Source organism: Sus scrofa, chromosome 17, assembly GCF_054392235.1.
Source record: "Sus scrofa isolate SSC_HxYL_T2T_F1_AM1 chromosome 17, Sscrofa_HxYL_maternal_Yorkshire_Landrace_v2.0, whole genome shotgun sequence".
Taxonomy (NCBI): domain Eukaryota; kingdom Metazoa; phylum Chordata; class Mammalia; order Artiodactyla; family Suidae; genus Sus; species Sus scrofa.
In genome coordinates, this window is record NC_139399.1 from 26,787,360 (window position 1) to 26,814,811 (window position 27,452).

The 27,452-nt window shown below is 44.8% G+C and overlaps 1 protein-coding gene across 1 annotated transcript in view; it reads left to right on the forward strand.

Annotated features, from left to right (window-relative positions):
• SLX4IP (SLX4 interacting protein) overlaps nt 1-27,452 on the forward strand; it is a 211,837-nt gene that overhangs the window by 108,209 nt on the left and 76,176 nt on the right.

Genomic DNA, 27,452 nt, shown 5'->3' on the forward strand with positions numbered 1-27,452 from the left:
CCTGTTGTGATTTAGCAGTTGCATCCCTGGCATTGTTGGATTTGTGTTTGCCAGCCAGGCCGTGTCAGTACAGGCACCTCTGCGTCATCCACATGTTTCTCCAGCTGACTACAGTGGTCTCCAAAGTTACATGTGACCACCCAAGGTGGGACTTCGGAGAATGCAAATGGTCCATCATGCTGTGGGGAAAACATTTAGAACTTTTATCTCTCTTTAGCAAGATAAGAAATTAATTAGGAGTTCTCATTGTGGCTCAGCCAGTTAAGAACCCGTCTAATGGAGTTCTCCTCGTGGCTCAGCAGAAATAAATATGACCAGCATGCATGAGGACACAGGTTTGATCCCAGGCCTCACTCAGTGGGTTAAGGATCCCGCGTTGCTGTGAGCTGTGGTGTAGGTTGCAGACATGGCTTGGATCCTTTGTTACTGTGGCTGTGGTGTAGGCCGGCAGCTGCAGCTCTGATTCAACCCCTAACTGGGGAATGTCCATGTGCCGCAAGTGCAGCCCCAAAAAAGACCAAAAAAAAAAGAAAAAAAGAAAAAGAACCCAACTAGTACAACTAGTATCTATGAGATTGCAGGTGCAATTCTTGGTCTCACTCACTGGGTTAAGGATCTGGCATTGCCATGAGCTGTGGTGTAGTTTGCAGATGGGGCTCTTATCCCATGTTGCTGTGACTCTGATTCGACCCCTAGCCCAGGAACTTCCATATGCTGCAGGTGCAGCCCTAAAAAGAAAGAAATCCAAAAAAGCTCCTCTGTCTGGGAAGGTGATGTGAGGGTGGAAGCCCCCCGCCCCCTCCCCCGTGGAGGTTATGGCCCTGGCATCCTGGCTGGGATGTGGTGTGGCACACACTCCAGGACGTTGTCCATGTGGTTGTTTCATAAAACACAGCTAGTCCCCACCTCACCCCAGCCCCATTGGTGGGATATTGTGGTGAATAAACCAGTGTCTTAACTAGAGCTTCCCACTGTTTTGGTGATACCCCCCCATCCCAGGTGGCTGGGTGTACCCAGGCTGAAATTTGGACTCAAATTTTAATCTGTAATGGGTAGAAGCTGGAGGAAGAAATGTACTTTTATAAGCCACAAGCAATGTCTTTCTGTCAAGAGGGGGAAGCTCAAATAGGTCAAAACCTTTTTGGGAAAACTCAGATTAGCCTCGTATTTGTGCAGATAAAGCAGAGATCTGCTTTGTTTTTTGTTTGTTCTTTTGTTTGTTTTTTGCTTTTCAGGTTTGCACTCATGGCATGTGGAGGTTCCCAGGCTAGGGATCCAATCAGAGCTACAGCTGCCAGCCTACACCACAGCCACAGCAACGTGGGATCCCAGCCGTGTCTGTGACCCACACCACAGCTCATGGCAATGCCAGATCCTTAACCCACTGATTGAGACCAGGGATCGAACCCACAACCTCATGGTTCTTGGTTAGATTCTTTTCCACTGTGCCACCTCGGGAAATCCAGAGATCTACTTTGAAATGGAGAGAAGTTTGAGATAGATCACTCTGGTGGGGAGAAGAGGGGCTGTTTGGTGCATGAAGCTTTGTGACTCGTGTCTTCTGGATGGTTTGATCCTTCCATAGGAAATATTTCAGTTTCTTTGAGTGGTTTTCACTTTTAATTCTACCTTACCCAATTTTCACCTGGCCTTCTGTTTACCTCTGACTACTGTTTGCCAGGCTGACCTTCCTCCATCCCTCTGCTGGGCGTGAGCGTCTGTGCAGAGTGCAGGGTGCGTCTCAGCTGAGGAGGGCTGATAGAGATGGAGGGGGTGGGGCTTCTGCTCCCTGCCCCTGACCCTGTACCAATAAACACAGACCTCATCATCTCCCAGAAGAATCTGGCAGTCAGATCAATCACACAGAAGCAGGAAAATATGCAACCTTGAACCATTTTTTTTCAGAGAGAGGTATGTCATGCCTCTGACAAGGTAAAGGGGTGGGCACCCTTGGGCTGGAGCCCTCAGGAGGTTTCCATGAGGCAGAGGCATTGAGTCAAGGCTGGAAGAGGCCACAGTGCGAGCCCAGGGGGAGTGGGGGTGGGGTGCAGGCAGGGTGGGGCCAAGGTCCTTTCTGTTCTGTTCCCTGCTCTGTGTTCAGTTCCTGGCACCAGGCTGGCACCTGGTATACAGTCGGCAAATAAGGATTGTGTGAATGAATGAAGGCCAGCAGAGTGTCAGAGATAGTGGAGTGACCTGGGGCTGGAGAGGCAGGGGCCAGACTCCTCAGAGGCTTACAGCTAAAAAGACTCTATGGGTTATTGTGCAGATTGGATCAGCTTTTAGAGGGAAAGAGGATGCTGTTAATAATTATCTCTGAACAGTAGGACATAAAATGTAAGTGACCAGGACAAACTAAGGTCGAGGGTCCTCCTCTTCCTGGCCACCACAGGGAGGTTAGCCTTCTTTCTGAGGGCAGGCCAAGGCCCTCAGAAGGAAGGGTTTTAGCTTGGGTGCAAGGGGTCGAGGAAGGGCTGGCTTTGATCCGTCTGATCATGGACTCTATAGGTAGAGAGCGATTGGACTTTGCAGCTCATGAGACTGTTGCAGCTAAGAGCCAGGCAGGAGAAGGTGGTGACCTGGAGGCCTGGATGATGAGGGGGCGGAACACAGGACGTGGTGATGGGTTGCATGTGGCTGCTGAGAAAAGAGCAGTGTCAAGGTCTCAGAACTGGACAGGTTTTGGTGCTGCCACCTGAGCCAGAACAGGGAGGAGAAACAGGTCCGGGGAGAATGTGTAGTTTTGGGCAGATGGGGATGTCAGGGTATGGACTTGAGGTTTCATCCTTAGGCTTGTGAATTCCCAGGCGAGGAGAGAGCAGGGTAACTCCACGCGTGTTGCTGGACTCCTGCCCCACCCAGGTTTCATTGCCCCAGCCCTTCCCACCCATCCACTGGTCACTTATGCCTAAGGTTTTATTAACCGAAAACAAATCCTTTGCTTCATAAAAGGCAAATATTCACCCTACACAGCAGAGTGAATGGTTTGTCAGAGAGAGGAGGCCAGAGGGTGGTTTGTTTAGAAAAGCTCAAGTCCACTGAGCTGGAAAAGCATCATTTGGGAAGATGAACTTGGAAACCCTAGTGAGGGACAATAGGCAGCAGAAGGCAGAGTCCACCAAAAGGGTCTGAAAAGCCAGGGTACTGCACGTGAACTTGAGTCTGTGTTGAGAACAGCTTTTATGGTCTCTCTAATTTGCAGACTTCTGATATACTATTTACATGATATTCTTCTTCATTCAAGATCTTTAAAGCACCGTCTTATTTTTGGAGTATAAAGAGTTTTATGGCTGGTCTGACCAGGAAGAGACGGTAACTTTAAAATGTGTTGGTTGGGTAACAGTGAGCCATGCTTCTATGGCATCAATCAGAAATACTGGAATGGTTTGGTCTTGCAGCTGCTTGTTAATTCATCCCAGAAAAGGGAAAGGCAGCAAGCCTGTGTCTTTGCATGCGTGATCCTTGGAAGCCTATGCTACTGCAGGCTGTTTGCTGAGGTCGGATTCCCCTGGCAGGTGTGACCTTGACTGCAGGTGACTGCCAGGGCTTGAGTAATGCCAGCCAGGCCGCCATTGCCCTCTTCTGGTAAGGGGCTAATGCTACAAATGTCTGAGTTTTATGAGGAAGGAAAACTCAAGCTCATTTTTCACTTTTGGTCAACTACACTTTGCCAGCTGGCGTAAATCCCTACGATGAAATGAATGTTTGGTTTAAAATGTTGTAACGTATACTCAGACCATGGAACCATGAGGGTCTAACCTTATTTACAGTTTTGGCTTGTGGGGGCTACCTTAAATATCCATATCATTTTCCATAGTTGGGCCGCTTTCTATATGGCAAAACAGATTTCTTTCAGCCTTTTCTCTGCCTATGAAACCCTGTCTGACTGCTTCATTAGCTAACACGTGTGAATTTGCACCACTGATAATGGCAGCAAATGCAAGGAATATGGTTTTAATAAAATTTTAGTATCTAATATCTCTGAAGCATTAGGACACAGAACATTATAGGCCTGGGATAAACAATTCATATTCAATGGGGGCATTTTAGCATTTCTTGATGACATATTTACACAATTTATAATTTGGAGATGAGTTTATGTTACATGGGAAAACTTAAGAATATATTAAAATGACTCCATTGGGAAGAGGCAGTGGGACTATGGGGTTACCATATATGGTGGTTTATGCCATAACTAAAGGCAGTTCCTCTTGTCCTGCTGGTGACTATTCTTTTCTGATCAGGCTTTGATTGGCACCCTCTTTTTCCCTCCCCAGCTGGGAAGAAGGTAGCTATGTGGTGAACTGTGTGGGCGTTGCTGTTTAAAGGAAACCTGTAGTGAGTACCTGGAATGGAAATAGTATTTTGTGAGGCATTTAAGCACTTCCTTGACATAACACCATTTCATAGATTTTTAAATGGCCTGGTAAGTAGCTGTTTGGCATTTAAAATCTGAAGAGTGTCACAAATAAAAGCTAGCTACCATACTTGTTTTGCTTATTAAGGATCTAAACACATACCATTGATCTTTGCTGGATCAGGTGGATATTTGCAGTTCTGTTGATCAGTATAATTTTTCTAGGAATTTAATTGTCATAGGACGTACATCTAACAGTCTGATCTCATGATAATATTAATGACGCATGAGAAAACTCCTTAAGTATTATGCCATCTACCCCTTCTCTAAGACCCCTCTGCAAATTGCCCCAAATAAAAATGGTTAGATATCAAGAAAACCATCATGGAAAAGGATATGGAAAAGAACGTGTGTGTGTGTGTGTGTGTGTGTGTGTGTGTGTGTGTGATTTTGCTGTACACTAGAAACTAACACAACATTGTAAATCAACCATATTTTTTTTTTTCTTTTTATGGCCACAGATGCCATATATGGAATTGAATCTAGGCCAGGGATTGAATGTAAGCCTACGCCACAGCTGTGGCAGCACCAGATCCTTTAACCCAACTCTGTGCTGGGCCGGAGATCGAACCTGTTCCTCTGCAGTGACCCGAACTGCTGCAGTCAGGTTCTTAATCCACTGTACCACAGTGGGAACTCCCAACCATACTTTAATTAAAAAAAAAAAAAAAGGCTAGATAACTGTCTCTTGAGATTGGGCAGGACTATCATTTAGATTATTACAAAAGTCATAAGGTACAGTCTAGTTCTAAAATGTTATCTGTCCAGAACTCCTGCATTTATCTTTTCCTTCCTTCCTTGGTTTAGGTCTTTTTGAAGTTAACAGTGATACAAAGATGCTTTGTAGAGTGGAGGTAGTCTGTCAGTTGGCCATGGGATGAGTCATGGAACAGGACTGTTTGTTACCAAATTAAATCTTTACCCTCATGAAAAAAGCCCTCATTGCCAAAGTCTAGCAAGGTCAAGGCTGAGAGGACCCTTTCTTTGTTGCTTGGGGCAGGTGGGAGGATGAGCAGTGGCCCCTGCTCTCTCCTCTGGCTGGGTATTTTGTAGGTCTTCTTCGACTCTGGACGCCTGGCCCCTCTCTCCTCCTCTTGGTTAACCTTAGATCCCACTCACTTCCCCAGTGCGTGAAGTCAGCTGACTTCACGTCGCAGTTTCTAGAGCAGGGTTTCTCTGCTTGGGCACTAATGACAGCACGGACCGGATGATTCCTTGCTGGGAGCTGTCCTGTGTATTGTAGAATGCCAAGCAGCTTTCCCAGACTCTACCCTACTAGGTGGTGCCAGTCGTGATACCTGTGTAGATGTTTCCAGGCATCTCATATTGGGAGGTAGAGGGGAAGATGGGGGTGGTTTTGCCTCAGAACCACAGTTCTAGATTAGTACATGCCTTCTTCTGTAGCCTTGGTACTCGGAGGTCAGTTGCACTGTCACACTTTATCAGTAGGTGCCGAAGTATGGCACACAGCATATTTTAGCCTAAAGACTCATTAATTTGAGGAATTCAGGGTGGGGAATAGGTTTCCTGTTGAGGGCTAATGCCTAAGGCAGAGTTAATCAGGGGGTACATACCAAAAATAATTCAATTTAGCTTCTTTTTTCTCACCAAGAAAAATATTTAGTTCCCCAGTTTGCTAAATTAGGAACAGGCATCATAAAACTTTATTTCATAAGAATAACGAACTGTAAACTTCCTCCTCATCATTTTGAGGCTGAGATGAGGAGGGCAGGCTAGAGGCTGGCAGATGATCTGTAGAGATGAGAAAGAATAGAGTCTGATTGAAAAGAAGGAAAAGGAATTTGAGGAGAATAGAAAAGAGTTCTGAAGGGAGAAAGAGGTTAGATGATTGTGAATGTTTTGAAAAGCGTTACCTTCTGCTCATCTAGCTGTAGGATTCTCTTTTCAAAATTTATCACATTACCTTCCATTGGAAGGAGTTAGATTTGGAAGGGGTTAGATTTATCAGTGTTCAGTTGATTTCATTAGTAAATCTTTGGATAATTCTCAAGGGGGGAGAGAGAGAGAGAGTGTTTGTGTGTGTGTGTGTGTGAGAGAGAGAGAGAGAGAGAGAGAGAGAGAGATTTGCTGGCACAAGAAAGGACCGCTATGCTTTGGTTTGTGAGGGGAAAAAATGGCCAGTGAAATAGCACCTCCAAGGGTAGGTGGAGTCAAGCAGATGCCAGGATCTGCCTCCTGTCTTTATTGTAAGGGTATATGTAGTTTCCTAATTTAAATATTTCAAAGGTGATCTTTTCTGCAGTGGTTCCTAGCACAGCCAGCAAATTAGAGTCAGGCAGGGAGATGTTTTTCTTTTCTTTTTTTTCCCCCAGCCACACCTGTGGCATGCGCAAGTTCCCAGGCCAGGAATTGAACTCAAGCCACAGCAGTGACAATGCCAAATCCTTAACTCCCAGGCCACCAGGGAACTCCAGATAGGGATATTTTGAAAAATACTGATGGACTTCCTGTCATGGCTTAGCAGAAACAAATATTACTACCATCCATGAGGACACAGGTTCGATCCCTGGCCTTGATCAGTGGGTTAAGGATTCGGATTGCCATGAGCTATCGTGTAGGTTGCAGTTATGGCTCAGATCCCATGTTGCTGTGGCTATGGTATAGGCTGGAATCTACAGCTCCGATTCAACCCTTAGCCTGGGAACCTCTGTATGCCATGGGTGAGGCCCCAAAAAGCAAAAAATAGAAAAAAGAAAGAAAAAAGAAAAGAGAAGAAAAATACTGATGTCCAGACCCTATCCCAACCTTTCCTGGGCCTGATTTAATGGGTCTGGGGTAGCATTTGGACATAGGCCTTCACCATTCCCCAGGGGTTCCACTATGCTACTGGGGTTGCAGACCCCTCTTCCTAGTCTGATGAGCCTCAAGGTGTGGTCTCCAGGCAGCAGCAGTGCTGCCTGGGGGGTGTCAGAAATGCGCATTCTCCACCCCACCACCAGGGCATGAAATAAGGGACCATGGGGGTGAGCCTGGGCAATCGGTGTTTGTAACCTGCACTCCCAGGGCCCCAGCTTGAGAAACATGATTTCAGGCAGCAGGTAGTGGTGCTCAGAAGACATTGGGTCTGTAACACTAGATGCTGGAAATATCACCCTACAGTGGATGAGACCGCCTGTCTTTGGAGTTGAGGCCCTCAGGAGACTTTTCCCTTATCTAGGGAGGGGTGCCCGGGAGCTGTAACTCTCCACCGAGTGCCTTCACGAGACCTAATTGCTAACGTGTAGGCAGCAGCTGAGACGGAGCTGTCCCTCCCACTCGTTTCTGCTAAGCTTTCAAGCTGGCTCTCCATATTCTTAATTAATGATCTTCAGCTTCTGAAGCCATTTCATCCGTGGTCTCCTGTCCCAGCACGTCTCCCTTTGAGCAGCCCTTGAAGGCGGTGTTATTCCCAGCAGTCAATTAGAAAAGGAAAGTCGAGGTGGCTCTCAACAAGCCCTGTGACCAATTAACTGCCTCGCCCGATTCCTCTTTGTAGTTCTCTAAAAAATGGGTCGGGGAGGAAAAGCAGGGGCTCTCCCCAGCAGTCCTCGCCTGTGTTTGTCTAACATCCTTCTATCCCATTTGCTATCTCAATTTCCTGCCTTCGCCGTGAATCAGTTGAAAATTCCCTTTGAACTCGCGTTCGTTTTGTGGAAACTTGATGAAGCAGTGATGAAAGTAGTCAGAGGATTGTTTCCTGAGTTCTGAGACGCAGGGCAGGGTTGGAAGGGAAATTGAGCACCACGTTTTAAGGGTTCATTCTCAGTGAAAGCCAAGGGATTAGGGGCGATTACACTGGCTGCAGTAATAATTTTAAGAATTCTCCTTGAATTTTGTTTTCTGATTTGATAAAGCAAGGTCAAGGGGGAAGAGGCGAAAGGTGAAGGGAAACTTAAACTTCTTAATCCTCTAATTGGCAGTAACAGCTTTTATGGCTTCATTTTCTCTTTACAAGGAAAACACCTTTAACCAAAACAGTCCTATTGGATCAGCACCATCCTTGGTAAAGTTCATAGAAATTTCCCAGGTTAGTCCCTGTCATTCCCTCCCATGCCGTCCTGAGGAGCCTTCTGTAATTCCCTGCGGGATGGGAATCCCCTCGCATCACCAGGCACTTCCTATTATGGGGTTCCCGATGCTGCTTGCTCTTTTGATTTTAGTCTCTCATTAAAATAATAGAACCAGGAGTCACTTTAGGGAAGTATCTGCGCTGCCCAGTAGAGGAGCCAATACTGTACATGTAGCTCGGTAGGCTAATTCCTAAATTCATTGCTAATAAACCAATTAGAATTAAATCAACCTCCGAAGTCACACTGGCCTCAATGCAGGTGCTCAGTAGCTACGTGTGGCTTATGAGCCACAGTAGCCACATTCTGTATCTTTGGACAGAAAAGATATAGAATATTTCCACCATCACAGAAAGTTATCAGCTCTGGTCAATTTCATCACCCTCAGTAGCTGGGTTACTATGACTGAGAGTGATGTCATTATGTTGAAACAATGCTCCCTATTTATTAGTTAACGACTCTCTGTTCACTACAACTCTACTTGTTTTTTTTTTTTTTTTTTCTCTTTGAATTTAATCCTCACGATTCCTCTATGAGAGCAGGCATGATGACCCCCGTCTTACAGACAAGGGGGTTGAATTCAGAGAGCCTGAGAAACTGGCTCCAGGCCTCATGGCCCGTAAAAAATGCAGCCAGTGGTTGGATGCATACCTGTTTGATTCCAAAAGCCCATGCTTTGATATTTTTCTTTTTTTTATAATGATTTTTACTTTTTCCATTTTAGTTGGTTTACAGTGTTCTGTCAATTTTCTACTGTATAGCAACGTGACCCAGTCATACACATGTATATACATTTTTTTCTCACATTATTCTCCATCATGCTCCATCACAAGTGACTAGATATAGTTCCCTGTGCTATATATAGTAGGATCTCATTGCTTATCCACTCCAGATGCAATAGTTTGTATCTATTAGCCCCAAGCTCCCAATCCCTCCCACTCCCTCTCCCTCCCTCTTGGCAACCACAAGTCTGTTCTCCAAGTCCATGAGTTTCTTTTCTGTGCAAAGGTTCATTTGTGTTGTATATTAGACACCAGATATAAGTGATAGCATATGGTATTTGTCTTTCTCTTTCTGACTTACTTAGTATGAGAGTCTCTCGTTCCATCCATGTTGCTGCAAATGGCATTATTTTGTTCTTTTTTATGGCTGAGTAGTATTCCATTGTGTATATATTACCACATCTTCTTAATCCATTCATCTGTCAGTGGATATTTAGGTTGTTTCCATGTCTTGGCCATTGTGAATAGTGCACACTTTGATTATTAAATTGTTTCTGAAGATAACTTCTTAGATTCTTGAGGTCAGTGAGCCCACATCCCTAGGAGTGCACTAAAAAACAAAAAACCCACTAACTAATGTTGACCTGGTTGATTGAAGTGGCCAGTTGAGATAAAGCAAGTCAGTAGCATACCCTTTCCTCTGTCATTTTTATCACTCTTCACAACTCAAACCAGTGTCCTGTGATAGTGAGACAACATTTACACAGTTGTCCATTTTCGTGTGTTTGATGTCAATCCAGTGAGATCTCCTGGGTTGACTGGTGAGTGTACCACCTCCCATGGCAGATTGTTTCCTGGATGGAAAGCCTCCTGGTCAGAAGTCTTATGTGGAGTCGATACCTGTCTCCTTGGGGTTTCTCTGCTCTCACCTGGTTCTGTATCTCTTAAGGTCCTAAAGAACTATAAAAGATCATTCTTCCACCTTTAGAAGTCCTGGCACTATTATTTTATCCTGGTTGTTTTCTTTTTTAGGTAAATCATTCTGTTTTCTTCAACTGATCTTCACAACATGATTTTAAGTGTCTCTCCTGTCCTGGTCACCCTTATTCTAATACATGATGGTTTGTCTCAGTTTTTGTCTCGAGACTAACTTGAGTTCTGCCTAAAGCACAGCCATCATAATACTTCTTCTGGCCACTGCTGTAAGGCAGCCTAAGATGAAATTTCCATCATCAATGCCTGCAGCATTACCCTGCTCACTTACAGGACTTCCTCTTGATGAAGACCGCCTCTGTGCTCGGGCCATTAGTTTTTTTGGAGTCGAATCTTGGCCTTTACATGTGTCCTTGCTAAATTTCATCTAGTTGGGTTGATCTCATCTTTCCAAGTCAGAGAGATCCAGATTTTTTTTTTTGTTTCTTTGCTTTTTGTTTTTGTGCCAGATTCAGTTTTTGCTGTTGCAGATGTTCACTAGCCCCTCTTGTGCAGCATTACCGACTGACTTGTGGGGGGGGGGGGGGGCACAGCCACCGTATCTTCATCACGTCACTGCTGAGAGTGTGGACCAAGACCAGAGTCAAGGAAAAAGTTCTTCACCATCTCCTTCCATGGTGTGGTTTGGCCATTAATAGCTCTTGTGGTTGTGGCTGTTGAACTAGTTACGAATCCACCTAATTGTCATTTTGTCCATCTCTTTCTGTTTTTTTTTTTTTTTTTCCCTTCACCAGGATTCATTTGTTCATACATAGATTCATTCAGTTCATATTTATGGAGCTTCTGCTCTGTGCTAGGCAAGCCCCCTCTTTTTTGTCATTTCTTTTTTTTTTTAAGGGCCACACCCTCAGCATATGGAGGTTCCCAGACTAGGGGTTGAATTGGAGTTGCAGCTGCCTGCCTACGCCACAGCCACAGCAACACAGGATCCGAGCCGCATCTGCGACCTACACCATAGCTCATGGAAACACCGGATCCTTAATCCTCTGAGCCAGGCCAGGGATTAGACCTTCATCCTCATGGATACTAGTCAGTTTCTTTTCCACTGAGCCATGATGGAAACTCCAAGGCAGACCCTTTTGAAGGTAGAACTGTTCAAATTTGTCAACAGAGAAGATGTAGAATATAAGAGAAACATCAACAGTGACCCCCAAGGTTTTGACCCGAACAGCTGGAAAAGTGGACTTATCATCTACCACATTTAGCTGAATCTGGTGGGAACAAATCTGAGGGTGAGACATTGAGTTTGGTTTTGAACTTGTGAAGTTGTAAATGTCTGTTTGACATTCAGATGGAGATGGAGAGTAAGCAATGGGGTGTGTGTGTTTGGAGCTGGGGGAAGTCTGGGCTGGAGCAGAACATTAGGTGTCATCAGTATCTGAAAACTTGAGACTAATGAAAGTGTAGATGGAGATAAAGAAGTCAAAAGATTGAGCCCTACTTAGATATTGGCACAAGGGAGACGAGCCTGCAAAGGAAACTGAGGAAAAGCGGCCACCAAGGAGGGAGGAGAACCAGAAAGCATGGTGGCCCAGAAGTGAGGGTTTCAAGGATGAGGGAATGAACCACTTACTTTGTTAGGATGACCTTGAGAGATCAGGTAACTTTAGGACCAAGAACTGTTCATTGGGTTGGCTACATGAACGTTATTGATAACCTTGGCAAAAGCTGCTTTGGTGCAGTGGTTCGGACAGAAGGAGGTCATGGGAAACTCTGCGTGATTCCTGGCTGAGGTTCATGCCTTCTTTGTCAGGTTTACCAGGTGTCACAGTCTAGGAACCTTGGCAAAGAAGAAAAGGAGATTCATTTTTCATAATTTGAGTTTTCTTCTGGATCCCCTCTAATAATCTGTTTAAGGATTGTTTACTGTTACAAAAATCTTTCTCCCCTTTTGGCAAAGTGCACCATTGTTTGCCTCTCTCAAGGATCACGATGGAACTCCAGCACTCCTCATTCATCCCAGTGGCTAAGCCCTGTGCCCATCTTCTTTATGCTTAGGGACAGGGTCCCCCACCAGAAATCTGAACTCATTGAAAGGACTTGAGCACAGCCACGTGACTTCCCTCTCCATGTGGGCTTACAACTTCCTTTCCATTTCTTCCTAAGGCTCTACAGGTAGATTTCCTTTACCCTTTGGATTTCCGTCACCATCATCCAAATCCAGAGGGGATTTTTCTTTTTTGCTTTTTAGGGCTGCACACACAGCATATGGAAGTTCCCAGTCAATCAGAGCTACAGCTGCCGGCTTACACCACAGCCACAGCAACTTGGGATCTGAGACATTTCTGCAACCTACAGCATAGCTCATGGTAACCCCAGATCCTTAACCCACTGAGCAAGGCCAGGGATCAAACCTGCATCCTCATGGATCCTAGTCAGGATTGGTAGCCGCTGTGCCACTATGGGAACTCCAAAGGGGATTTTTAAAAGATGCTCAGGGAAGCAATATTACATCTGTGGCTCTTAACCCTGGCTGCACGTCACATTTACCTTTGGAGGGTTTTTGGTTTTTCTTTTTAAAGAAAATCATAATTTGATTTGGTTGCAACTCTACGGGAATTATTTTCTTATCATCATGATAAAACTGAGACGTAGTTTCCTTGTGGCTTTTAGAATTGTAATATAGTCTAGTGGGCTGTCACCTTCTATCATGTTACCTTGCAAAACCTAATCAGATACTTTTTTCCCCTTCCTTTCTAATGTAACCTCCAAAAAATGTCCCGTATTGTACAGAGAATACTGGGAGTAGTTCTCGAAGAGATATAGTAGCCTACAGCAGTGGTTCTTCAACTTGAACCTGCACCAGAATCATCTGGAGGGCTTATTAAAACACAGGATACTGGACCACACTCCTAACATTTCTGACGAGGTAGGTCTGAATTTGCAGGTCAGATAAACTCCAGGAGACACTGAGGATGCTGGTCCTTTGACTGCTGGATCTCCAGGGTCTAGTGGGCAAATATCCTTAAGGTTGTAGGTAGAGAGCGCTTTCCTGAACTGGCGGAACTAGGATGAAAATCATGGCCAAGGGCAGAGACGGGGCTGGCACTTGACTTGATTGAGCCTCTCTGAGACTCTGGTAACCCTGAGCCCTGCTGAAGTGGAAACTCGTCATGTGTGATAGGTCTCAGGAAGTCCTCACTCTGAGGTGATGTTTTGGTTGCACCCATATGCTTAGACTCTCTTTGCCTTCTTGAAAAGGTTACAGGTAGCCTTGTCTTTGACCCATCAAAGTTGGTGTGGAAAACACAACCCTTACCCAGTTTCGAAGCGCAGATGCAGCCCCCATTATCAGCAGCACTTATACAATATTAGCACTTCAGAAAAAAGTAAATGACCACTGGAAGAGGGTGCCTGTCACAGCTTTACTGGGAAGTCCTTTGTTATATTCAAAAATAGAAGAGAGGATTCCAAAGGAAAAAATATTGATGTGGGGATTCCTTCAATTACTTTCCATTAACCAAATGAACAGAATTCCTCTAAGTCATCCAGAATCCCCAAAGTACTCATCAGAGGCTCTTTGGTTCCCCTCCCCTGAGAAGAGGTAGGAAAATTATGCCCTTGTCTTTTATCTCCCTTCCTCTTTCAGGAAATCTCCCCTAGGGCTGACCACCCTTTAGAACAATCCACACATTCTAAGCATTCATCACTAGGGGGAATATTTACAGGATTTTTGTTTTTATTTTAGTTTGATTCATTTGTAATTTGTCATGAATTTCTTTAACTCATAGGTTGTACTGCTTCTCTTTTGTTCTTCTGGACATTGAAGAATGGCAGGATTCTTTGAGAATATAAAAGATTTTTTTAACTCATTAGTGTGTAGAGTTTGAATTCAAACCACATTCCGAGGCTTCTTGATGACACATGCTGGATCAAATTATGAGCAGAATTTGTGGAGACTAACAGCCCTGGCATTCACCAGGCTCCATTTTTAGATTACTAACTGGTTGGCCATACTTGGTCCTGAACACACTGCAGACTGGCCAAAATATTGCTCCATTGTGAACATGGCTTGGTTTTCTAGCCACTTAGGACCCTCTCAAGACAAATTCCCTATAGACAAGTAACAGGGTAATTTCTGTTGGATTATCGTTTCATTTCGTGTTGCAGAAATATGTGAGAGTCCGTTGTGATCTGAAGTGATTACAAGCCAGAGAAGCAGTGTGATTCTGAGAAGCAGAGTGTGGTCAGAGTAAAATGGTGTGAAAGAATTATGAGACATTTATTGGCTCTTAGTAGGCATAGGTGGAAACCTGCACCCTATCTCCTTGTGAGTCTCATGGAACTGACAATTCAGAGTTCATTTTAAATGCCCTGGGGTTGTTTTGTTTTGTTTGTTCGTTTGTTTTTGTCATTTGTCTTTTTAGGGCCACACCTGCGACAGTTGGAGGTTCCCAGACTAGGGGTCAAATAGGAGTTGTAGGCACTGGCCTGCACCACAGCCACAACAATGTCAGATCCAAGCCATGTCTGCGACCTACACCACAGCTCACACCAACACCGGATCCTTAACCCACTGAGCGATGCCAGTGATCGAACCTGCATCCTCGTGGATACTAGTTGGGTTCATTAACTGCTGAGCCATAGCAGGAATTCCTGAATGTCCTGGAATTTGAGGCAAGTTCTGCCTTTGGTGGAAAACAAAACAACCCTGGTTTCTTTCTTGAGCCCTTGAGATGCTGGCACTGTGCTAAGGTCCTGGGCCTGAATTCTCTCGTTTAATCCTCAAAACAATGCCATAAAATGTCTTCTGTTATTGTCCCCATTTTGCACTGTGGGGACTTAAATCCAGGGCCTGGGGCTCTAAGGTGCAGAGAGGGGCCACACCGGGTCTGTCCTGTCCCCTCATCATCACCCTGATTCTCTGCCCACGTGCTCTGTATATGGCACAGGCATTAGTGGCCTGAGAGTTGCATTAAAAGGATAACTGTTGGAAAATCATCACGCTTCTTGTCTAAAGAAATGAAGTCAGTTCTTCTCTTCCAAAGCGAGTGACTGAGGGCCTGTTCCTAACTGTACTTGTCATGCAGTGATGGGTTTTAGAGGCTGTGATTTAGCCTCAAATATGGCTTAAAGGTTCCAGAGGCAAACGTTCAGCTTAAGTGTTGCTTCATCATAACATTTTGTTGGCCTTTGCGTCATTCCCAAAAGTACTTTGCCTCCCTTCTCACATCTTCTCTGAGGAGACTGTGAGCCACTGTGAGAGCATTCCAGGCAAAACCCCCAGAACTCTTGCCAAGCAGAAGACCAGAGACAATTTACTGAAAGATATCGACCCCCGACCCAATTTTTTTTCCCCTTGTAGGAGCTGTCATCAAGCCCATTAGCTCTGCTTTCCTGCCATGTTTTTTTTTTTTTTTGCATCCGTTTGTGACTCACCCCTCGGCCACATAGAACCTTTTCCCCTTTTCCCACCCATAGCAATAAATCTGTTAAGAAAAACAAGCAAGGAACTGGAAAGGCATCCATCCTGGACCCGTAGTCAAACATCCCACAGCAGATGCCCAATGGGAGAGAGAAACCCCCCTTCCCTCCTGATTCCTTTCCACTTCAGACGAAGTGCACCCTCCCCTGCATCCCTTTCAACCAGAAAAACTTGAGCTCAAAGGACAAGTCATTCATTTGCAACCCAGGAAGCCCTATATAGCTTCCCTCTAGTGGGTCTGAATTCATGTAATCAGCCAGGGGGTTGCACTTGTCCTCTCTGATTGGAAGATGGGACACTAACTGTTTGGTGAGGAGCAGTGGACATCTCTACCCATTTTCTGGGTGACAGTATTCTGTGCATATGGGAGGTAACCTTCGTTGTAAACCATGAACTTGATTCTGTTCTGAGGACAGAATGCAGTTGAGGTGGTCATCTCTCCCCGAGAGAAGATGGCAGGCACTTAAGTAATTTTCATCACTGATGTACTTTTTCCATTTATTGAGCAAACACTCTTCCCTGCTGTCTCTGGGCCAGTCCCAGCGTAGGCACTGGCAACCCCCAGGTAACCGAAGGCAGCTCCTCATCATAGGCCGCCCACGCGAGATGGGACGTGTGTGGTCACAGGTTTAAAGCCTGAGTTTCATGACAGAAGCAGGAATAAAAAGCTGTGACATTTTTAGCTTTTGAAGGAACCTCCATCATGATTGTACCAGTTTACATTCCCACCAACAGGGTAGGAGGATTACATTTGAGGTATCATCTCACACTGGTCAGAATGGCCATCATTAAAAAGTCTACAAACAGTAAATGCTGGAGAGGGTGTGGAGAAAAGGGAACCCTCCTACACTGTTGGTGGGAATGTAAATTGGTACAACCAGTGTAGAGAACAGTATGGAGCTTCCTTAAAAAATTAAACTATATCTGCCATATGATCCAGCAGTCCCATTCCTGGACATATACCCAGAGAAAGCCATAATTCAAAAAGATGCATGCACTCCAGTGTTCACTGCAATACTTACTATAGCTAAGACATGGTAGCAAACCCATATCCATTGATAGAGGAATGGATAAAGAAGATGTGATACATATATACAAGTGGAATATTACTCAGCCATAGAAAAGAATGAAATAATGCCATTTGCAGCAACATGGGTGGACATAGAGGTTATCATAGTAAGTGATAAGATTATCATAGTAAGTCAAATAGAGAAATACTGACATAGCATATAAGACAGATATCACTTATATGTGGAATCCAATAAAATGATTTTTAAAAAGCTTATTTTTAAAACAGAAATAAACTCACAGGTTTCTAAATCTAATTTATGGTTACCAAAAGGGAAACCATTAAGGGGAGGGATAAATTAAGAGGATGGGATTAACATATACACCCTACTATAAATAAAATAGATAACTAACAAGGGCCTACGGTATAGCACAGGGAAATCTACTCAATATTCTGTAATAACCTGTGTGGGAAAAAAGAATGGATATATATATATATATATGTATATATATATATATATATATATATCATTGATTCACCTTGCTATACACCTGAAACTAATACAACATTGTAAGTCAATTATACTCCACTAAAACTATGTTAAAAAAAAAAGAAAGAAACTGTGGCAGCAGAGAAGAGCTTATTGTTTCCTGAATCTGGTCAGACAGCATGTTGGGGACAGAACTCATTGGTTGCTAAAATTTTTGCCTCAGCCAACTCCACTGAGCTTCTACATGGTTTATAACATGATTTCTCACCACGAGACTGGTATTTTCTGCCATTGGTTGCCAAGACTAAATCATGCCCACAGAGGTCAGCACAGCAGGACACATACCCTCTTTTAGTCTTTTCCAAGATTTGCCTGCCAGGCTTGGGTGGCCTGTGGTGAACCGATGGCGGATAGTGCAAGGTGCCAGACTTCGTGCACTCTCTGGGAACCTTTACAGGAGGGCAGACGTGTGGGCCAGTGGAACCAAACACATGAACACAAACCAAAACACCAGCAAGAGGTGGGATCTTAGAGCAGAAGGCTCCTTGAAGAACTAGCTGTATCATTTTACAAAGAGAGAGGAGGTGAGACACCCCTTCTAAACTGGGATGCCATCAGAAGAGATCAGCCTTGGATTTGTCAGCAGAGGGCTTTCTCCAGGCGTGCTCTGTGTGCTGTCCCTTTGAATTCAGGCTGAGTCTAATTCTGTGACTAATTTAATCATAGTCCTTGTACCTGGCCAGGTTGGCAAGATACCATACCAGACCAAACCCAGCCATGATCACCACCATGGAGCTTTAAAAAGAGAAAGAGTGCTTACATTTTTCAGGGTTTCCAGAACACCGAGTTGTAATAGTTTGTGCCTCTCCAGGTCGTCATAAGAATTAAATGCAATAAGGTACCAAGAGGACTTGACACAGGCTCCAGCACACAGCAGGTGCTCAGCGAATCTTAACTATGGTGATTGCCAGCTTGTTCATGCTTTCAAAGTTTTTGCAGTCAGTTAAGGGTATAGCGTATTCCACTTGCACAGTCTATTCTCCCATCCCCTGACCTGTCTGCAGGTTTATGGTATGTGCCCTCCTAAAGATATGCTGGCTTCTTTTCTGGAATGTCAACCCCAAACTTAGATATCTTGGGCATGTATTTTAATGAGCAACAGGCCAAGGGGGTTAAATCGACAAAATCTTTTCTCCAGCTTGAACTCTCTGAGGGGTGGCTATTCATGTCAGGAGGCCTCTTTTCCTGCCCTGCCACTTATACCACCTTTCTCCTCTGCCACATGCTCTTCTTTTGCCCCGGTCTCTCTGCAGCTAGACTTTGGGCTGCGCACTTCGCTCTTGTTCCCAGGGTACCTACCTACTACCCCAGGTTCTCAGGTGGCAGCATCAGGGTCCCAGCACTCTGGGCCTCCCTTCAGCTCAGAGAGGGGAGCTGCGTGACCCCGTTCAGAATCCTTGGTTCCATCACCAGGCACTGGTGGGTGGGGCTTCCTGGTGCCAACGTGGCTGCCATCACTGGCCTTAGAGGAAGAGGAGGCCAGTTCCCAAGTAGAGTGGAGGGGGTTCCAGGCCAAGCACATTTAATGTGCCCCACGTGGAGTCAGGAAATGAGTCCCAAGTGGCCTTCCACGGAGGGGATATTTCTTCAAAGGAGCGCATGCACGTGGTCTCTGGAGTCTAACAGATCTGGACTTGATGCTGGGTCTGTCGCTTAACGCCTATGCGATTTTGGACTAGCCTTTACCTTTTCTGACTCCACCTCTTCCACTTCCCGACCTATAAAATGTGAGCGGTAGTCATGCCCCTCAAGGCTTGGTAAGGATTACACTGAATACGGTGAATGAAAGTAATTATTTTATTTTTATTTAATTCTAATTTAGTTTTAATGTTATTTAATTTTAATTTGATTTTATGTCTTTTTAGGGCCACACCTGCCGAGGCATATGAAAGTTCCCAGGCTAGAGGTCAAAACAGAGCTGTAGCCGCTGGCCTACGCCAAAGCCACAGTCACAACCACAACCACGTGGGATCCAAACAGCATCTGTGACATACACCACAGCTCAAGGCAATGCTGGATCCTTAACCCAGGGGTCGAACCCGTGTCCTCATGGATACTAGTTGGGTTCATTACCACTGAGCCACAGCAGGAACTCCCTGGGTGTATGTATTTTAAACATGCTCCCTCTTGAACAAGCATGTGACTTTTAAATTTCATGCTCTACCATATAAGCAGTTTGTTTTGATATGAAAATATTTAACATTTTGTTAAAGCCTTTCGGTAAAGTTGATGCACCAAGAAGATAATTGCTGTGTCTTTTCATGAAGATCTTCAGGAGAAATGTTTTTCTAGGTGTGGTGCTGGGATTGACTGAATTCTCCTCAGCACAGATTGGGCTTCTTGCTTGTTCTGTTCGTAACTAGCAAACTGAGAGTAGAATGTTTCAGAGACTCAGGCCCGCAGTGGGGCTTTTGTCCAGACCTATCAGACCTTATCGCTGGCCTCATTTTGTTTTTACGCTTTGTTTTTCCTACTTGTTCCCCCCTTGAAAATCTTTGCCCTGTTACTATAAGCTACCTTAAATCCTTAATTCCAGGTGCCTGTATAATGCCAGTGACAATTTCAACAGACCCATATGGAGAAGCTGCCTGCAGGCAGCCCCGGGGGCACAATTGAAACTGTCCATCCTTGGAGTTCCCATTGTGGCTCAGTGGTAACAAACCCGACTAGAATCCCTGAGGATGCGGGTTCGATCCCTGGCCTCACTCAGTGGGTTAAGGATCTGGCATTGCCGTGAGCTACAGTGTAGGTCACAGGTGCGGCTCGGATCTGGCGTTGCTGTGGCTGTGGTATAGGTTGACCCCTAGCCTGGGAAATTCTATATGCCTCAGGTGTGGCCCTTAAAAGAAAAAAAGAAAAGAAACTGTTCATCCTTGCCCCCCCTTGCCCCCCACGCCCCCGCACCCAACCATATCCTCTTGACTGTCTTCTGAGTATCCCTCGAATCTGCCTTTTCCTTCTTACCTCAGGACCACCTTCTGCTGCCTCTTGTTTGGGCTCTTGTGGTTGCTTTAAACCTGTACACCTGGCCCTGGTCACTTCCACCCCCAGCCTCCCTCCGCCTGACCCGGGCTCTTCTCTGCTCTGAGTCCCCCTGCCTGCTGCCTCATCTGCTGACCAGGCCTGTTTCTGCCTTACCAGAGCACTCCCTGCTATTTGGGCCTCTTTCCCTGTGTGGGTGCGTTTTTCTTTCTCCATCACTAGCTACCCTTGCTTCCTGGGGATGCAGGTGAGACCTCATGCCCTCCTCCCTGGCCTCCCTCAGGCAGAGTTGTCCTTCAGCTACATCTGGTCCTGGGCATGCACGATGCACAGCCTCCAGCTGTGCTGACCTCCCTCTTTCAGGGTCTGGCCCAGGGTACACGTGAAACTCAGCAGGGAATGAATACGTACACGAATGAATGAATACATGAATGAATGAATACACGAATGAATGAATACATGAATGAATGAATACATGAATGAATGAATACATGAATGAATGAATGAATGTGAGGAAGCTCTGAACCTACCTGAGATATCTACATGGATGAGAAGTGTTAGCATTTTCACCTCCATTTTATACTTCATGTAAAATTAGAACAAGACACAGAGTTCCCATTGTGACTCAGCAGGTTAAGAACCTGACATAGTGTCCCTGAGGATGCAAGTTTGATCCCTGGCCTCGCTCAGTGGGTTAAGGAGCCAGCATTGCCTCAAGCTTCGGTGTAGGTAGCAGATGAGGCTCAGATCCTGTATTGCTGTGGCTGTGGCATAGGCCAGCAGCTGCATCTCCATTTCAAGCCCCTAGCCTGGGAACTTCCATGTGCCACAGGTGTGGCCCTAAAAAGACAAAAAAAAATTAGACAAGATATCCCACTGCTGAAGACTTGGTAATAGTTAAGTTTCGGCTTTGGAATTCTTTGGAAAGAGATAGGAAAAAATCACCAACTTGCTCAGTTGGCAGTGAGCTTGGGGTGAGGTAATCCTAGGATCCTTGAATTTGCTTTTTCCAAAATATGGAAAATGAGTGGTTGTCACTGGTGATGACATAGTTGTCGCCACTCCAGAATAAGGAGGGAGACAGTAGTTCTGTGACACATCAGTGTCCTGGGCTCACTCAGAATGACCTTGTCCCCAGAGCAGGCTTGGAGCCCCCAGTTTGCAGACAAGGCCCAGGTGTCCTGCCACTTGTTCGTTCCTGCCTTCCTTCCCTTCACCAATGGGCATTTACTGTGAGCCAGCTCTGCTCTGATTCCAAGGGTACAGGGGTACCGGTGTAGACCCTGTACCCAGGAGCTGACAGTATAACAGGGAACGCCCCTATGGAGCAGCCGCTCAGTGCAGGAGTGACCACAGGATCATCTGTGCTGACCTGGAGGAGGGAGTGACAGACTGTTCAGAAAAGCTCCACAGAAATGGCCACGCCTCCACTAGGGTTCGAGGATCCGTGGGAGCCTTCTGAGCACAGAAGCATCCAGGTGCTTTGAAAGCACAGGGCAAAGAGCATGTGGGGGAGGGTGCTGGAAGCAGAGGAGGGCCTTGTCAGGGGCTTGAGGTCTGGGCATTCCATCTGTGTGGCAGACGTGGCTCTCATGGAGGCCTGAAGAACTCATCTAGGGCTCAGAGAAGTGGCTCTGATGTTCCAAGTGGGAGATGACGTGAGCTAGGGAACCAGAGAGGAGGCGTGTGCTTTGCTCTTGAAGAAGTGAAATCGACCAGGCGTGGTGACCGATGGTGGTGCGGGGGGGGGGGGGGGGGAGGGAGGAGTTGGGGTGACTCCCAGGTTTTTGACCGAAACCTCTGGGTGTAGCCAGGGGAGGAAGCTGGGATGGGCCCCAGCCCAGGGCATGGGATGCAGAGCTGTCTCTAGTAGCCCCTGGGCTGTGAGAGAGGTAACCTGGCCTGTGTGAAAGGAGCAGCTCAGGCCTGAGAACCCAGTGATGCTCACTCTGCTGTGCTGCTTTGCTTGGAAGAGCTGGAGAGTTGCTCTGGGAGAGAAATAGCCTAATTAAGGGGGAGTGGGAGGCGGGGCATGCTGCTGGCAGCAGTCAGAGGTGGTTTTCTTTCTTTCTTTCTTTTTTTTTTTTTCCACTTCTGTTTACTCATGGGAGAAAAGAAGCAAAGCTTTGAGGCAGGGAACTTTAGACAGGCAAAATACCTCTGATTAGTGTGGGAGTTGGAGAGAACTCTTGCTGGAGAACTCAGAAGGCTGGCTGCAGAGGGAGAGCCCCGGCATGGGGGAAGGGGCTCGGGGAGTCTGGCAGGAAGCCCAGGAAAGTCTGAGCACCAGAGTAAGATTCAGTGATTTATTAAAAAAAAAACAAAAACAACAACAAAAAATTTTAATAAGTCTGCTTGGAACCAACCAGACTACTTTGGGATCAAAATTACAAGCAATGAAAAAATGTCAAATTGGACCTTACTATTCAATTTTTTTTAGAAAGTTACTATTACGTAGTTCCAGTTCAAGTTGTTCAAACATCGATTTTTTTTTAATTTAAAAATATTATCATTGCTGATGATGAAGGGGGGAAACCCAGCAGAACATGTGTGAGGCATGTCTCCCCTCTTTAGAGGGGCTTTTGTTCCAGGATCCCTGCAATCTCAATAGGCTTATGATAGAATTCAGAGGGTTGGTGAACTTGCATGGGAAAAAAGTTACATCTTTATTTTGATCAAGTTCTAATTATTTTTTTAACTTTTAAAAAATTAGGGGAGTTCACATTGTGGCACAGCAGAAAGTAATCTAAGAACCATGGGGTTGTGGGTTCCATCCCTGGCCTCACTCAGTGGGTTAAGGATCCGGTGTTGCCCATGAGCTGTGATGTAGTTCACAGGTGCAGCTCGGATCTGGCGTTGCTGTGGCTGTGGCATGGGCTGGCAGCTGTAGCTCCGATTTGACCCCTAGCCTGGGAACCTCCATATGCTGCAGGTGTGGCCCTAAAAAGAAAAAAAAAAAAAATTAGGGCCACACTGGCGGCATATGAAAGTTCCTATGCTAGGGGTCAAATCGGAGCTGTAGCCACTGGTCTATACCACAGCCACAGCAAAGCCAGATCCAAGCCATATCTGCAAACTACACCAGAGCTTAGGGCAATGCTGGATCCTTAACCTGCAGAGCTAGGCAAGGGATCGAATGGGCATCCTCACACATACTAGTCAGGTTCTTAACCCTCTAGGCCACAATAGAAACTCCTAAATTTTGTTTTTATTATGAATGAAAAATGCAGAACACAATAAATTAGCAATATTTGTTACCATTAGAAATCACAACTCTTTTCATATAGTGTGATAGATATCTGAAAATGTAATTTATGCTTATCACTACTTTGGATTTATCGTAGTTTTTAGATTCACCACTATCTGAAGAGAGCCAGTGCTTTATTGAACAAGTCCATCCATTACTATATGACAGATTTTTTTTTAAAATATGGATACCCATACTTCAGCATAATTGGTTTTCCTTTCGAATCCTATGCACTGTGTTTCCATGCATTTAAAAACATTATTACGAGCAGGTTTCATCAGCTTCACAACTGATCGAAGAGGTCCGTGGCACACGAGAGGTTAATAACCCCTGGCTAAGATCCTGTAGTTGTGGCATAAGACCTCCACCTGGTGGCAGCATACTCCTTAAAGGTTAACTCTATAATCAACATTTGTGAAGAAACTTAGAATAACAGTATATTTGAATATGGTTTTCAAAAATTTTTGACCACAACCCACAGTAAGGAATAGGCTTTATATTATAATCAGTATACTCATTCATAACTTTCAAAAAACAAGACTTGACCAAGGTATAACCATTGATATTTTTTCTCCCACTGCAATATTCTCTTCAACTCTCTTTCCTTAAGACAAAATGCTGGCTACAACACACTGAACTGCAGTTCCGTGGGTCACACTGCACTGTTTGACGTTGTGGGAGAACCATTTTTCATCATTCTTTACAATTTATTACCCAGGGAAGTTCACTTTGGTCTACCCTAAAACCCGCACATTTTCAGGGACATAACTTATACCTTAAATAACTGTCAACAAATATGAGTGTATTTTTACAAATATTTTAAAAATTGTTTATTATTGATATGTAGCATATGTACAGGGGAATGAACTGGTCTTAAGTGTCTATCAAGACAGAATACTTTCATCACCACACAAAGCTCTCCCATCAGTTTCTCCATAGGTAAGCACTGTTCTGATTACTTTGACCATAGATTTAATTTTGCTTTTCTAGAACTTTGTATCAATGGAATCACAGAGGACGTACTTTAGCCTGGCTTTGCTCAGTGCAGCGACGTTGAGATTAGTCTGTTTTGGGCTTGGTGAGGAGCATTCTGTGGCATGAATGTACCATGCTTTCTTTTTTTTTCTTTTTTTTTTTTTTTTGGTCTTTTTAGGGTTGCACCGTGGCATATGGAGCTTCCCAGGATAGGGGTCCAGTTGGAGCTGCAGCCACTGGCCTATACCACAGGCACAGTAATGTGGGATCCGAGCTGCATCTGCGACCTACACCACAGCTCACAGCAATGCCTGATCCTTAACCCACTGAGGGAGGCCAGGGATTGAACCTGCGTCCTCATGGATACTAGTCAGATTCACTTCCACTGAGCCACGACAGGAACGCCTACCACACTTTCTTTAGTCTCCTGTAGAGAGACTGTGGGATTGTCTTCCATTTTCACTCTTGCAAATAAAACTTTCACGTACCTTTGTATACATGTCTTTGTGTGCACATTTGTTTTACCTCTTGGGTAAATAAATACCTGAGGTGGAATTGCTGGCTTGGGTGGTAAATCCGTGTGTGTTTAACTATGGGAAACTGACAGACCATTTGCTGAGGTGGCTGAACCACTAGCAGTGTGTGTGTTTGGATTGCTCCCATCTTCATCTACATTTGGTGTGCATCAGTCTTTTTCACTGTAGTCGTTGTGGTAGGTGTGTAGTTAGCTGTGTCTCTCAGTGTTAATTTGCATTTGCTTGACGACTAATGATGTTGGACACTTTTTTCCACGCGCTTACTTGCCGATTATTTATCTTAATTGTGAAGTGTCTGTTCAAGCTTGGGTTGTTTCTTTAACATCAACTCGTAGGAGTGTTTTTCACACATTTTAGATTCTAGTCCTTTGTGTCAGACATAGGCATGTATGAATATTTTTTCCCAGTATGTGGCATGCATATCCATTTTATTAATGGTGTCTTTCGATGAGCAAATTTTTTTTTTTTTCATGACCACACCCATGACATATGGAAGTTCCCAGGGATTGAATCTGAGCTGCAAGTGTGGCAATGCCTGATCCTTTAACCCACTGTGCTAGGCTGGGGATCAAACGCACGCCTCTGCGGCAACCCAGGCCACTGCAGTCAGATTCTTAACCCACTGTGCCACAAAAAGTTTTTGTTTTTGATCAAGCAAAAGTTTTTAATTTTGGTCAAGTCTAAGGTAATGATTTTTTTCTTCCTTCTTAATGCTTTCTGGATCCTGTTTAAGAAATTTTTTCCTATTTCAAGGTCAGGAAGATAGGTTTGGTTTTTTTTATGTTTAGGTCTGTGATTCATCTCAGATCAGGTTTTGTGTATGATACGATGTAGGTATCAAGTTTATTTTCTTTCCCTATTATATCTGGCATTCTCACAGCATTGGTTGAAAATACTTTCCTTTCACCATTGAATTGTCATTCAGAATTAAAGCAAAACAAAAACCAAAACAACAAAAAGATTTAGCCCAAGAAGTACAGATTGACTTTCCGTGCTAACTGTAAACTGGCCCACAGTGCCTTTCTAAGTACAGTTCAATTATCTTGAAATTCTCAGATTACTTTACTCTTATGGTTTAAGGATTTATGCGGCTCTACCTTTTTACAGGTCTGTAGCCATGCCATGCAGCTGCTAGCCACATCTGGCTGTTTAAATTAGATTGAAATAAGATTAAACATCCAGGCTCTCAGGCACAATAGCCATATTTCACATACTCAGTAACCATATATGGCTGTGGACGTCCTTATTCAACAGTGCAGATATAGAAGATTTCCTTTTTTTTTCCTGAAATGTTAGACAGCACTAGCCTCTAGAATAAGAAAGGAGATGGGCTTTGTAGCATATTTGAATGCAACTTATTTAGTTTGTTTTTTTTTGGGGGGGGGCATGCCTGCGACATGCAGAAATTCCACCCCAGGGATTGAACCAGCAGAGTCACAGCAGTGGCAAGGCCAGATCCTTAACCCACTAAGCCACCAGGGAACTCCTGAAACTTACTTAGTTTTGACAACTATCATTAAGCACCTACCTTCCTCTCCTTGGTTCTTTTTTTTTTTTTGCTTTTTTTTTTTTATTTCTTCACTTTTTAGGGCCGCACCTGCAGCACATGGAAGTTCCCAGGCTCAGGGTTGAATCTGAGCTGCAGCTGCCAGCCTATGCCACAGCCACAGCAATGCCAGATCCAAGCTGTGTCTGTGACCTACACCACAGTTTATGGAAATGCTGGATCCTTAACTCACTGAGCAAGGCCAGGGATCAAACCTGCATCCTCATGGACACTAGTCGGGTTCGTTACCACTGAGCCACAACAGGAATTCTCTCCTTGGTTCTTTTTCATTCATCTATGCTTCTGTTTCTAGTCCAAGATGTATGATCCCAGCCAGTTCTTTTGTACATCTAAAAATGCAGTAGCTTCTATCTATTCCTCCTACCTGATAAAGAATTCCCCCTGGCTGTCCAAGGAATCATTCTTTTCTGGAGCAAGCCTAGGGCTGACCTATTAAACTCTTCTCAGTGTTTTAATTGTCCTCCAAGTGCTCCTGGATTTCTGGGCCTCCTCTTCACGGTGCAGCCCCAGAGATGGATATTTTATCTCTACCATCCTGATTAAAATTAAATTCTCCCTTGCTATTATAAATTTTTTTTTTGTATTTTTTTCCATTTCTTGGGTCGCTCCCACAGCACATGGAAGTTCCCACGCTAGGAGTCGAATCAGAGCCATAGCTGCCAGCCTACACCAGAACCACAGCAACGTGGGATCCGAGCCGTGTCTGCAACCTACACCACAGCTCAGGGCAACGCCAGATCCTTAACCCACTGATCAAGGCCAGGGATCAAACCCGTAACCTCATGCTTCCTAGTCAGATTTGTTAACCACTGAGCCACGATGGGAACTCCCTATTATGAATATTAAACTTAAAAAACATAGGGGTTATGACCTGTACCCTGTCTTATATTAACATTTCTGTCCAGTTGTGAACTTTGTTGCTCTTTCCTCATGAGCAACCACATAGGAATTTGTGAGATAGT